The 13428-nt window shown below is 48.9% G+C and overlaps 1 protein-coding gene across 1 annotated transcript in view; it reads left to right on the top strand.

Annotated features, from left to right (window-relative positions):
• LOC144155048 (PH domain leucine-rich repeat-containing protein phosphatase 2-like) overlaps nt 1-13428 on the top strand; it is a 56711-nt gene that overhangs the window by 18497 nt on the left and 24786 nt on the right. The window lies entirely within an intron of this gene.

Below are 13428 nucleotides of genomic sequence, written 5' to 3'. Positions count from 1 at the left end.
ACGCTCCACGCCACCGCTGTTCTAGAATCAGAGTTCCACATGGCTGGCGTGCACTTGTCCTACTCACGTGCCGTCACGTTCACCTGTCACGCGATATGACGTCATCAACGCACGCGGGCTAAATCTTGTTCCTCCGCTGACAACAGTCTGATGTAGCGTGGTGGTAATGCGCTCGGCTTCTACTTTGGAGACCCAAGATTGGTTCCAATACCAACTCCAATGTGCCCAGTTTCCTTTCGAAACTAAATTACTTACTTCATCTACATACGCACTCTGACACAAATTTTGACATTGCTAGAGAGTTTTTTTTTTCTTTTGCATCACAGCTGCGGCCCTTTTCTGAACGGGACGACAACGACAATTTTTTGCAGTGGGCCACTTAAGGCTTTCGTCTTAATACGGGAGCTTTCACAAAAATCATCCGTGAGAGGCTAATTAGCTTTCGCACTAAAAACCGCAGTAGGTCGCATCACCTTGGGTGATGCGACCTACAGCGGCAGCTGTTACCACAAGGTGGTGCGATAACGATCATTCGCCAGGACATTTCATACTATAACGATATGTCCTAAATGTGTCGCTTTAAATACAGAGTGACGAATTCCGAGCGTAGGCATTTGCCTGGTGTGCATATGTGGTCATTGAGTCGGTTTAGACGGACCGCCAGGACAGCTTTTTACAGACGGCAGTCTTTTCTGGGCTACTTAAACGCAGAACTTTTGGCTTTTGGTCTGTCTGTCTGTCTGTCTGTCTGTGACTCGATTCAGCCACCCGGCCAAAGCGAAATAAAATCTGCGCAGCAGTCTTATACACTCACAGCCAAATCTAAACGTCTAAGTCCGGTGTCAGTGTTCATACGTGTCAACATTGTTGAACAAGAACAAGACATTACGCAAATATAAGGCATAAAATCAATACATAAGTGATATTTGCAGTGTTCCTTTATTTAAAAATCCATGGATACTTGGTTTCTGCCATAGAAAATGAAATACTACATCAACGGCAGAAAACCGTCACCTGCTGTTGCCAGCGCTACCTCCTGGCATCATTTAAGAAATCAAACGGCAATATCAACCAAAGGTTTCAACCGATGGGATCCATGTTCCGCTTGGAACGCTCGTGGAGTAGGGCATCGTGGTTCTATGAATGTTGAAGTAGGGTGCCTCAATTCACGCGTGTCTCCGCCGTACGGCAGCGCTGGAATCGAGACACCCGGCTTTGAGCAGTGGAACGCGGTAAATTTAAATTGACTTGAGCAAACCTCTAGCGTGTTGTCTTGGGAGGAACGAGACGGGAGAGGAACAGCATGAGAGATGAGCGGGAAAGAGAAGGGTAGCCTTTATTTGGCAGAGGCGGCAGTCGACTATCGTCTTTCGGCGACATTTGCAACTAAAGGAGCAGATACGCGGCCCTTTTTTACATTACAGCGATGGCAGTTTATGAAAAGCTTCCGCGTTTTCGCACTACCCACTAACCAATCCATAAACCCTCTGTAAAGGATGCTTCACCACAAATATACCGTTAATGAGGGAAAGCCAATTTTATGGCGGAGGATGTGATGATGGGGCCTGAACGCTAGCCAAGGACAACTTTATAACATAATTTTGCTGTTTTTTTACACCGAGACAAAAAAAAACTTGCATTTTAACTGGGTTTCGATGCGCGCTAAACAATCGCAGGTGGTTCGAATACTGTGGGCACGTTATATATTAAGGCAAAGGCACAGCGCCTAAAAGTGTAATTGGGTTTCTTTATCGGAAGAAGGTGAGGGCACTCATCAGAAGCTGTGACGCCATGCGTTACGGTAGATAAAGCTGCAGGGATAATATTCATTAGAAATTAGATAGTTACATGAAATGGCTGCTGATACCTACCCATAGGCCTTCGTTATGATATCTATCAATGCTCAGGCCATTCCGGGCGGTCATGTAATAACAGCCATCGACGGGTCTCGAGAATACCGGCAAACTCAGATCTATATAGACCGAATTGCGAGTGGGCTGGGCACATGTCGTGTATAATTTGAACGGAACGATCGGGTATGGTTTCCTAGAATTGATTTACATTGGCCACGAAACCATCCCCCTCCTCCCAAAATGACGTGCCCGCTAAACGATCAAAAGTGTTCTTTGTTCCTGGCGTAGAGCTTTTCCGCGTCGCCCAATCGTCCCGCTTTTCTCATAAAATTCAGGCCTATAACACGTTCTCTAATCACTGTCTATCATTACAGGCAAAAAAATCGAGCGCACACTGGGGTTGGTATTCCGGGCTCATGCAAGGCCGTGATCGCGTAGAGACAAAGCTCTTGCATAGAGGACTTGTCTAACTAAATAATAATCTGTACGCTGCTCTCTTTGATGAACCAATGTCAAGGCCCTTCTCTGCAAGTCACAGGGAATGCAAGCTTCAGTCCGAAAACGACGCGTCTGTTCTTCGGAATCTTTTTCTCACGATCCAAACTAGAGCGCGTTGTTTTCAGAGATAACAAAACTTATTGGTTGAGGTTCATGTTGTTCCAATTGTATGCCCCGTTCCCGGCGCATCAACGAGTACGTTACTTTTTCATCGATTTCGATTATAAAGGACGGAAGAATAGGAAATGCTTGAAAGATCCAAATGAACCTGCTACCGGGTGCTTTTAAATTGCTGCGCTAACCCCTTTTTACCGCGCCCAGTTTCGCAATTTGTTAATGCTATACATAAAGCAGGTTTCTCTTCCGTGGCCACCCTTCCAATTTTTCGTTTTCGGCAGCACGCCAAACAAGATCACAGGAAAAGAGCGCGAAAGAGAGCCGGTGTAGCGGTCTTGCGAGTCTGCCTCGGCGTAAATCGGCCCGATAAGCTCAACTGCGGCGACCAGCGTTTCTAGCATCGACGCGTGGCCGCAAACTAAAAGATAGGCAATTTCCGTTCATTCCCTAAGGCCGCGGAGACGTCGTTGCGCGCAGGCGTAGCAGAGAGATGGCGTACACAGAAGGAGGATATTTGTACAGACGCGGGCGAGCGCTGATAACGCGTTAGTTTGCCCGTTCAGTGCGCGGAAGGCGTCGTGGCGCGATCTTCCTGCGGCCGTGTCGCCGACGCTTGCGCGTGACTGACTCTCACCCCAAGAAATGGGTCACCGCCAGCCGTCATCGAAGCGGCGGCAGCGCGCTCGGAGCCCGGGGAGGCGACGGCTCAACAGTGTCGGCGCGGACGTTAATAGACGCGCCCTAGGGACGTGGGCGGGAGCGAGTAGCTGATGGAGTGTCGGAATTAGTGCCTGCCGTTGGTCCCTAGTTGCTCCCTTCATGTGTCGCCTATGGCCCTCTCAGACACTGCTACGTTAGAGCGGACGCTTTTAACAAACCCCTTCCGTTGCACGGCGTAAGCCGAGAACCACGTGGAAATAAATGTTTTGAACCAACGAAGCAAACAATACACTCATTCCCTAACCTGCGCATTCTACTTCGACATGTCGCCAGGTTGCTTTGCTTAGCTCTGAAACCTAAAATTACCGACAAGCTTCGCCTCCCTTAAGGTAAAGCGTGCAAATACCGAGGCGCGCTTTTTTTTTTAGTTTTAGAAGATCAAAAACAGAAAAGATAAGTTCCCTGTTAAGTTATGTTTTTTTTTTTTCGTGTGTGCGTGTGTATACAAGTCTGGACGGACGTTACAAAAGGAGGAGACATAACTAAGCACTGGGAACGATTTTTGAAATAATAGGTCAGTGGGGCGACTGAAGTGTAGGGAGTGTGAATTCCGTCTCAAAAACACAGTTTGGCCGGTCGCTCTCAAATCGTGTTTGTGCTCTAGTTCTGATCAGTTTCTTGGCCAGCGGAAGGTACAATGTACAAAGATTAGATGCTTTAACATGCAGCCATCCCTCCCATCTGTACTGGATTAATAGCTAGCGCAGAGGCCGACGAGATCGGATTCACGATAAACGAGCTGCCGAGGAGGGTAACGACGAAACGCTAACCAACTCTTCAAATTCACCTGATCGCCGGCACCTGCCATGCGGTCGGCCAAGGGCGTGTTCCTCGTGCAAATTTTTGCGCGCGTCCATCATTACACACATTTATAGCAAAGAAATTGCGAGAAAAAAGTGCACACCGGCTTTGGAAATTCATCGCATGCCGGGTACGCTGGTTTTGCAACCGGGATCATATCTTGGTGACCTGGGGGCTTGCAACATCGCGCCTCGACTAGGAACAGGCGAAATCCTAACTTTGGGTGACATGTGGAACATCTTGCAAGCTGGAATTAGAGTTTCTATATTTCACGTTGTTAGCTGACAGTGACCAATAGAAGTAAGGACACAACGACCGACAAGCAGAAGCTATACCGATAAACATCCTCTGGTGCTGAAATTACAACAATGAAGCTGACACACAAAAAAACTGCTTTCTGGATACTACACGCCCGATTCGTGGTGAAATTAAGCGAAAATTTTGCCACGATATCTGTGGGAAAAGTTTTTAGGATTAAAAAAAACGAAAACTTATTATTTGGAATTAGGCTATACATAAAATGTGTTGCCAAGCTTAACATTGCGATTGTACAATTCACGAACTATATATCATAGCTGCGAGAAGGGGCATTCGAGACAGTTATACATGTCGCTGTCGAAATTCACAACGCCATAAAGATAATGAAAAGTATAGTCAAGCCGCATGCATAGACACGGTTCTTATTAGGGTTGGCGATCGCCACTTACCATGGGATTTCGTACCGATGCAGCTGGTGGCAAGCACAATACGTCTCACGCCTTCAGAAACTTCTGACTGACGCGCATATAACGAAATGTAAAACGTTGTGCGGGGCAATAGAAATTTGTTATGATAAAGAAAGTTATACTCCACCGTATGCGGTTGAAGGTCGCCTACACGCGAATGCCACTGTTACAAAATCAAGCAGTCCACTTCGCCACTGTGCCCACAGTGTGATGTTCGTGAAGATCTGCAACAGCTCATCTGCGATTGTGCGCGATTTAGTACGCAAGGGGTGCCTCTCGCAGTGTCTTCGGGCCAGCCGCTCTCTATATAAAACTGAGGGACGTATAAGGTCTCTGGAATTCTTCCGAACGTGCCTGTCATGCTACAAAAGCCTTATTGGCTTTCCTAAAAGACACAAGTCTTGATCAGACCTTAATTACAAATAATTAAAATCATATGTGTTCCTTTTCATCATTATAACCATCATTGTCACCGCATTCATCTGGCGTATCAGGCCAGGCAGCTTAGCTCCGCTGACATCGCCACTCTCGTTAAAGATTGCTCTCTCTCTCTCTCTCTCTCTCTCTCTCTCTCTCTCTCTCTCTCTCTCTCTCTCTCTCTCTCTCTCTCTCTCTCTCTCTCTCTCTCTCTCTCTCTCTCTCTCTCTCTCTCTCTCTCTCTCTCTCTCTCTCTCTCTCTCTCTATCTATCTATCTATCTATCTCTCTCTATCTATCTCTCTCTCTCTCTCTCCGTCATATTTTGCAGAATTTAATTCTTTCTTCTGTGGCATTAAGGGGGTTGCAAGATATATTCCTGATACACTATAATGCGGTAAAGGTCGCTCGCGTAGCCGCAAATATGTATCCTTGATCTTTGTCCTTTTTCAAATGAAACATGTAGCTAGCTTCAATGTTCAGTTAATTTATTGATTGTATGGTTTAACGCGCCGACGCAACGCAGGCGATGAGGCGCGCCGTAGTGGACTGCTCCGGATTAATTTTGACCACCTGGGGATCTTTATCGTGCGTCGAAATCTCGTACACACGGGCGTTTTTGCTTTTCGCCTCCACCAGAAAGCGGCCGCTGCGGCCGGGAATCGAACCCGCGACCTCGTGCTCAGCAGCGCAATTCAATGTTCAGTGTTCAATGCAGTGTTCAATGTTCTTTTTGTGTGTATGTGGGGGGGAGTATGTTAAGAAAAATGAAATAACCTAAAATGCGCTACAAAAAGCTCCCGGCTACATCCTGGCGGCATTTTGCGGTCATTCGAGAAATACAAACGAAAAGCTTTCCTAATTAAAATTTTAGGGGGCATATTTTTGCAAATGCACGCATACATATTTATGAGCACAGTGCAATAACGTTTGGCTAAATTGGTACGACTTTCACTGTTCGTTTCGGTAAGAAAACGGGTATACAACTCAGACATTAGAAACGTGACTGCAGCTTCAGTTGCCACCATTTAGCTTCTGTCCCACTCAAATCGCCACTTTTAGACAAAAGTTTAAATCGACAACAACAAAAAAGACTAACATTTTAGTCGATAGGAACTTTAAGAATCGCAAGCGCGCTATAGCTACAACATTTTATGGGCTGCCCGATTTGACCCATACCAACAGTCGCCCACAAGAAACATACGTTTGAAAGAAGAAAAAAAAAAACATTAACTCCGCTTGATGGCTGTTTCAAGGTCGCAACATACACTGACGAAATGACCAACTCGCGATGAATCGTTCGAGTAGACAAATGGGCTCGCTACCGCGGACCAAGTGCAGCGGGCAGCTGAGACAACTTTGAGAGTGCTTGAACGCAAATGGACTCCTGCAGGAGTGTGCGTGCGCTAGATCTTGGCCAGGTGTAAGGACCAGTTTGCAAGGTTGAGGGTAATGATGCGCACTGGCATCATTAGGATCACGCCTTCGGTTTTCTCAATAAGTTGGGTGCGCCCAATGGCGCCGATAATGGACAATACGCACAATGCGCCGCGTAGCACGCTTGCGCGGACACTCGCGTTTATTCGAGCGCAAATGAGCGTTTCGTCAGTGCCTCGAATAGAGGGCCAAAGGCACGGGGCATTAAAAAAGAATGAGGTCGCTATATCAGCTGCGGCTGCTTGTCACTCGTGTTGGAGAGTACAGGAACAATGCTTCTTCAGGCCGCAGCGAGCTTACCGACGAGAAACAAAGGTGCCACCACACACCGTCATTTGTTCAGCCATTGGCCGATCGCATAAGGCGTGGCAGCATGCTCTCAGGTCGCACAAACAGAAAAGTTGCGTCATCAGAGTCATCTTCTCATCTCCCGGTGTTTTTTTTTTTTTCTGCTTCAATCTCTAGTGTACATTCTTGTGAGCAAACAGAGGCACGTTGCCAACCGAAGACAAACATGTCTCTGCACGTACGTGCCTGAATAAGCAAAAAATGTGCTAATGGATGTTCAAGCGCTTGCAAGCGACCTGAAAACGTTCATGTCCGCATCAGGGGTGCGAGACAAGTGCAGTATCTTCCAAAACGATCACATCTAAACGCCCTCGCCGCAGCTAAGAAAACGGCTGCAGCCATTCGGCGTCGCAATTTCACGCGGAGGTAATGGCGTCTTGTGTTTCTAAGCCAGCGGCAGGGGCTTCTTCCTTGTTTCCTTCTGGGCCGATTAACGGAGGATGAGGATGGAAGAGGTCTTTCCGACCTGCGCACCTGCACGTACGCGAAAGGCGGCGAGTGCCGGTTTCTCCGCACAACGGAAGCCCGGCGAACTGTTCAGGAAACCGCGGCGCTCGAAGGCCGCCCGGTGCACACGTCGCGTGCGCGTGGGTCGCAGCTGGACTGTCCGCGGGGGCGCCGTTCCGACTGGTTTCTGAAGGATGCCCGGGCGACCGTGTTTAGAGTCCGCCAGAGCGGAAACGGGTCTTCGTCCACGACGGCCTGAGCTGTCAGCCGACTGCGTGCGTGTAGCCGACGATCCTGCCGAGCGGTCAAGTTTGGGTCGCGCGGGACCGACGGGCACGAACGCCGTTTCCTGCCTGCGCGACCGGCGCCCTGCCACCTACGTCTCGGTGCGGCCGCCAAGCACCTGCTCCGAGGCAGCGAGTGGGTTACGCATGCTTTTGCGGGAGATTTTTAAATCGGGCGAGTTGACGCGTATGCAAAACAAAACCGGGCAAAATGCGGAACAAGAGACGTGCGCTCGCGCTTGCGGGCGGATAAGCAATGCGGACGACAGTGAGAAAAACGTAAGGAAGAAGACGCAGTCTGGGTTAAAAACAGCGTCGAAGAGAGGCGAGATAAAAGCGGAACAAAAACAAAGGATAAAGAAAAATATTACTCCTATCGCTGTCGCGAGCAGTGCTAAACGCAACAAAAAATGTCAAACGGTTTGGCTACGCCATTGCAACCATGGAAAAACACAAATCACAGAAAATTGACTAAAAAATACGAAATGCCAAATTAGCATGCATTCCTGTTTATAAAGCGTTGTCCAATAAACAATTGCGCGTATGGGCTACTGCTGGCTTCAGAGTGCGCGCACATGATCAGAGTACGCGCACGGATTTCGGAGGGTCTACCCTTTTAATGGTTGCGCTGTAATTTATTTATTTAGTCAGTTATGATCTATATTCATGGTTATAATTTAGTTGATAGTCATATCATAAATCGCAGCCTGATACACTTCTGCGGGGATGTGCCTCTGTTAGTGAGCTCGTTGTTCGTTTCCTTTAGGCGCAAAGTGAGCAGCGTTGGGAATAGGACGTCCTCTAAAGAGGCGTGAGTGGAGGCGGTCCTTCGAAGTCGTTCTAACGGTGCTTGCAACTCCATCGCACATGTTCTGGGCAGCCCATGAAAAAAATGTCCCGTGTCACTTGGTATACAGCATACGTTGGCCGCAGGAGCTACGAGGTGAGTTTCAGCTTATAAAGCCACGCTGGTGCTGGTGCTGAATTCGTCCTGATACGGGCCAGCAAGTACCCCTCTGCCTTTTTCATTCCTTTGGTATTGCAATTGAGGCTGAAAACGTGCGCGGCAAAGGGGCCTAAAACGTTCGGTAATGGCCTGCTCTAAAATGCGCCGTTGGTCTGGCGCCACTTTCAGCAAGCGATAATGTGAAAGCACCTCTGGGGCCAACTTATCAGTCGCGTCGTTTCTTAGCACTCTTACAGAGGAAGAGAGCCACTGGAAGTGAACACCAAGGCCGTTTTCATTGAGCTCCCGGGCGATACGCAAAAAGTGTTGTTTATGGAAACTTCGTGCCGCAAAAGTTGTACAGCTGGCCTGCAGTCCATTAAAATGACCGCACGCCGCAGTTGAAGCGATTTAATTTTTTTAAGGCCGCTTCAATCAAAACTCACTCCCTGATTGTGGGTGGCGCCATATGGTCGAGACGAACAGCAAACCAAACATTCATGGCGGAACTCACAAATGCCGCTGTGCTGGTCTTCAGCCACATGTCGACCAAGTCATCAGTTCATACGAAAATAAGGTCCCCATACATTCGGTCCACGTGCTCAAGCACTAATGACCTCCCCACGGCTACTGGGGTAAATTGTTTCGAACGAATACCAGGGATTATTAGTGCGCACACCAAACTCATGAAACGCTATGAAGGTTCCGACTGCTGCCATTTTTTCCGCCATAGGGGACAACTATGAGAGTGTTGAGTCCCACATGTATATATGATTACGTTCTTAAGTGCACACGGATGACAAATGCTCTTTCGGAATGAGACTCCCCACTATTATAAGGATTAAACGCCTTATACAACATAAACAGCGCTCTAATCAAACATGGCAAAAAACACCACGTACTTTGTTTTATCTCCTTTTCTTCGTCTCGTTGGAAGCTAAATTTAACATGTATAAACCATGTACCAACTACCGCCTCCGTCCTTCAGTTCAGATAATATGTCTTAACTTTGCAAATTATTACTGCGTCCGACAAGCGTGCCCGCGAGACGGCACGTAAGCGACGAGCGAAATCCGAATATGCATATCGTGAGTACGAGAATTCCACAAAGCGCTTACGGCGCCAAAGTGCTAACTTTGAAGAGTTCAAGGGTGCGTACGCCAGGTTCCCAAGAGACTTCCTAGATCGTCATTTCGGCTCGAGCTGCAACGTGTGCGACAGGCTGTGGTTCGATAACAACCTGACCGGAGACACGAAAGTCTGAGGCACACTCGCCGGGGAAGCACCGCGTTAACGCCCTTAAACGCACGCAGCTTTGCTGGACAATAGCGTTCACAGAGTGGAATGAATGGCCCATGAGTTTGTTTTTAAACGAAAGTGTTTTATTCCCAGATACACGAAGATTTCGCTGATGTCATATCCGCCACGGAAGCGACGCCAGTACAACGAAGCTAGCGGCCTGTAAAGGGTGCACCCCTGCACACGGGGTCTTCTTGCGGGGAAGCAACCTTTAGTAGTAAATAGTACGTTATAATTAGGGTTGTTCGTTTTCAAGTTTTATATTTTTTGTTCGTTTTCGGGTTTTATATTTTAACACCAAAGTGTTTAGTGCCGGCATACACCAAGATTTCACTGACGTCTTATCCGTCACGGAAATGACACCTGTACACCTTTGCCGAAGCGACCCGCCAGCAGGACGTCGCTCGCCAAGCGCACCCACAAGACAGCCGCCGACCCGCAAACCATGCTCAGCTGCAGATTTCGCTGCACATTTCACTCTCGTGTTTTACCCCCCCCCCCCCCCCCCCCCCGCGGTGGCTCAGTGGCTAAGGCGTTGCGCTGCTGAGCACGAGGTCGCGGGTTCGATTCCCGGCCGCAGCGGCCGCTTTTCTGATGTAGACAAAAAGCAAAAACGCCCGTGTGTACGAGACTTCGGCGCACGTTAAAGATCCCCAGGTGGTCAAAATTAATCCGGAGCCCTCCACTACGGCGCGCCTCATCGCCTGCGTTGCGTCGGCGCGTTAAACCCAACAATCAAACAAATCACTTTCGTGTTTTACCGATTCCTATGACAGAGGAATCAACCACATTTTTTAGATGCGGAGCATCTTATAGTCTGGGCATGTCCCGCGTCGGCGTCCGCACTCACACTGCGCATGCGCAACTCTCCTCCTTCCCTCTCTCCCACAGCTGCGCGATAGTCCCGCCACTTCTTCTCTCGTACCAGCTGCGTGCACTTCGCTTTCGCTTCTCCCGCGTTCTCGCTTCTGCTTTCGCGGCGCATGCTCGGCGCTTGCGCATCTCTCTTACTCTCGTCTCCTCTCCTTCAACCTTGAATGTAAATCGGGTAGCGCGCTGCGCGCGTTCCGTTCAGCGCTTGCTGCGGTTGACTCCACTTCACTCCGTTCTTCCAATGAAGTGTGATGCAAGCAACAGTCCCGTCAGTTAGTGGGTTGGCGCACGCAAGCGTCAGCACCACCCCACAAACTAACAGTAACGCTACGTCCACTGAAGACAAAGCAGCGCAGCGAAGGGCACGCGACGCTGAGCGCAAACGCTTGAAGCGAGCGGCGGACCCTGAGCTTCGTCGGCGCGAATGCTCGGTGCTTGCGCATCTCTCCTCTCCTCCTCTCGTCTCCTCTCCTTCAAACTTGAATGTAAATCGGGTAGCGCGCTGCGCGCGTTCAGTTCAGCGCTTGCTGCGGTTGTCTACACTTCACTCCGTTCTTCCAATGAAGTGTGATGGAAGCAACAGTCCCGTCAGTTAGTGGGTTGGCGCAAGCAAGCGTCAGCACCACCCCACAAACTAACAGCAACGCTACGTCCACTGAAGACAAAGCTGCACAGCGAAGGGCACGCGACGCTGAGCGGAACACAACGGAAACACAACGGAACCCCGAGATGCTCCGCATCTACTCAGCGTTCCCTTCGTGAAAATGGGGCTAATTTTTTGGTTAGCTTCACTGCGCAACACACTTTGTGGGAAAGCCAGCTTACAACGACTAAGCTTAATGTCACCTTAATGTCGCATTCACTTCTCAACTCAAATTTATTGCCGGGAAGAAATTTTTCCACGGAAACTTTCAAGGGGCCATGCAGACAAAACACAATTTTGGTTAGTTCGAAAGATTGCCTTGTTAGAATCAGACTGACACCACTGTTAACGTAAACTTCGCTCAAATAAGCTACATAATTAGGAAAAAATGGTATGTCCATGCGACTCACTAACTCATTTCCTGCACTAGAACATATGACGTAATATGCACAGCTATGCGATTGGCTGAGGCCGGCAAAAGCAAACGCAAGTTAGGAAGAGCTCATAAGCTTGCAGAACGAGCTTTTTTTCTTTTGATTTAATGCGTATTCATTTTATAGCGGCAAGAATGGTGGGGTAAAGAATGGAAGTCACGAAAGTAGGCGTAAACTATAGAGGTGCATACTGCCAGTGCGTACTGCTATTGGTACTGCGCGCACTATGCTTATTATAGCGGCCCAGCAGTCCGGCGCTTTGGGGTTGTCTCACACGACACAGGTCGATTGGCGTAAATGGCATTGTCTTACGTGTCTCTGTTTGTCGAGCATACCCCATGTTTCACAAAACGAGTACTGCCTACCGTAACAAAAACAAGCCAGGTGCAAATACGGTCAGAAACAAAGCAAAGGCAGGCAGCGGCCCTTCGCAGTATGGTGGCGCCATCTAGGAGGACTAACGGTAAAAAAGTGTTCCGCAGTCCGCTGCCGAGTAAACAGCGCACTAACGTTCGCTTGAAGACCTGTCCTTGTTACGTCATCGCAGACGTCACGAAACACACAATTTGCCCGGAGAATCAAAATGTTAACTTAATTCATTAATTCCTCGGCGAAAACGCGTCGTTTGCTCCGGACGAGCGCTGGGGGAACTACAAAACACCAAATCTTTCGAATAAAGCAAACTTGTATTTTGTCTGCGTGTCCCCTTTTAAGCCATCCTATATGAAAATAAGAAGGCCCTAGCATCTCGTCGGTGTAGGCTTGGTCTTTGTATGCTGGTTTTCCCACACTGTGTTTTCCGCGCGGACGCCATAAAATCCCGCACCCTAGCCATTGAAAGCTTCGCTCTAAAATCGGCGAACGCCGCGGCGACAACAACCGGGAAGTTCGTCGGCGGTCTAGCTCGGCTGGCTACATAGCGGGGAGTGTTCTTTCCTCCGTAGTACAGTGAACTAGAATGTGTGGGTTCTAGGCGGGCGAAGGATCCGCGGCGCGTCCCGGCGGCTGCTGCCGCTGGGCGAACTTCGTCGGTGAAATTCACTCCATGTGGGCCGCGTTTAAGGGACAAAATTAGACCAATAAGGACGGCAGACGTACGGTGGGACTTGAAAATGTGATCTGCGCCGTGACATCGCCTTATTTCAGACGTGGCGTTCAGTGCGTTTCGTATGAAGTCAAATCTTGTGCTGAGCCTCGTCATTTCGCTGTGCTTGTTTCATCGCTACTATTGTGAATTCAGGCTCATTGGGGCGAAACTGACCGATTGGTGTTATTTAACAGTGTAATACATCTCACAACGCGATTAAGCACTCACCTTGGCCTCCCCTCACTCGCACTAAGCATGATCTAAAACTCGACCTCACTCCGCCTCATGACCCAAATCAGTTACTTGATGCGTGTGAGCCGGACACCACTAATCAGATGCTAACATTCACCAAGAACTAGCCTTCTAAAAGCATCAGCCCAAAACACTGGGGGAAGAGTTTCTGTGCGCATTGCTCGGCATTGCAGAGGTTCAGCCATATCAAGGCGAAAGCTTTATATGGCTGACCAAACGCAAACAGTGACCGACGTCGTCGGCGGCTT

The sequence above is a fragment of the Haemaphysalis longicornis genome, unplaced genomic scaffold, assembly GCF_048455015.1.
Source record: "Haemaphysalis longicornis isolate Haplotype H1 unplaced genomic scaffold, Haemaphysalis longicornis Haplotype H1 scaffold_1, whole genome shotgun sequence".
In the NCBI taxonomy this organism is placed as follows: domain Eukaryota; kingdom Metazoa; phylum Arthropoda; class Arachnida; order Ixodida; family Ixodidae; genus Haemaphysalis; species Haemaphysalis longicornis.
Note: the sequence above shows the minus strand (reverse complement) of the source record. Positions and strands in the feature narration are given on the sequence as shown.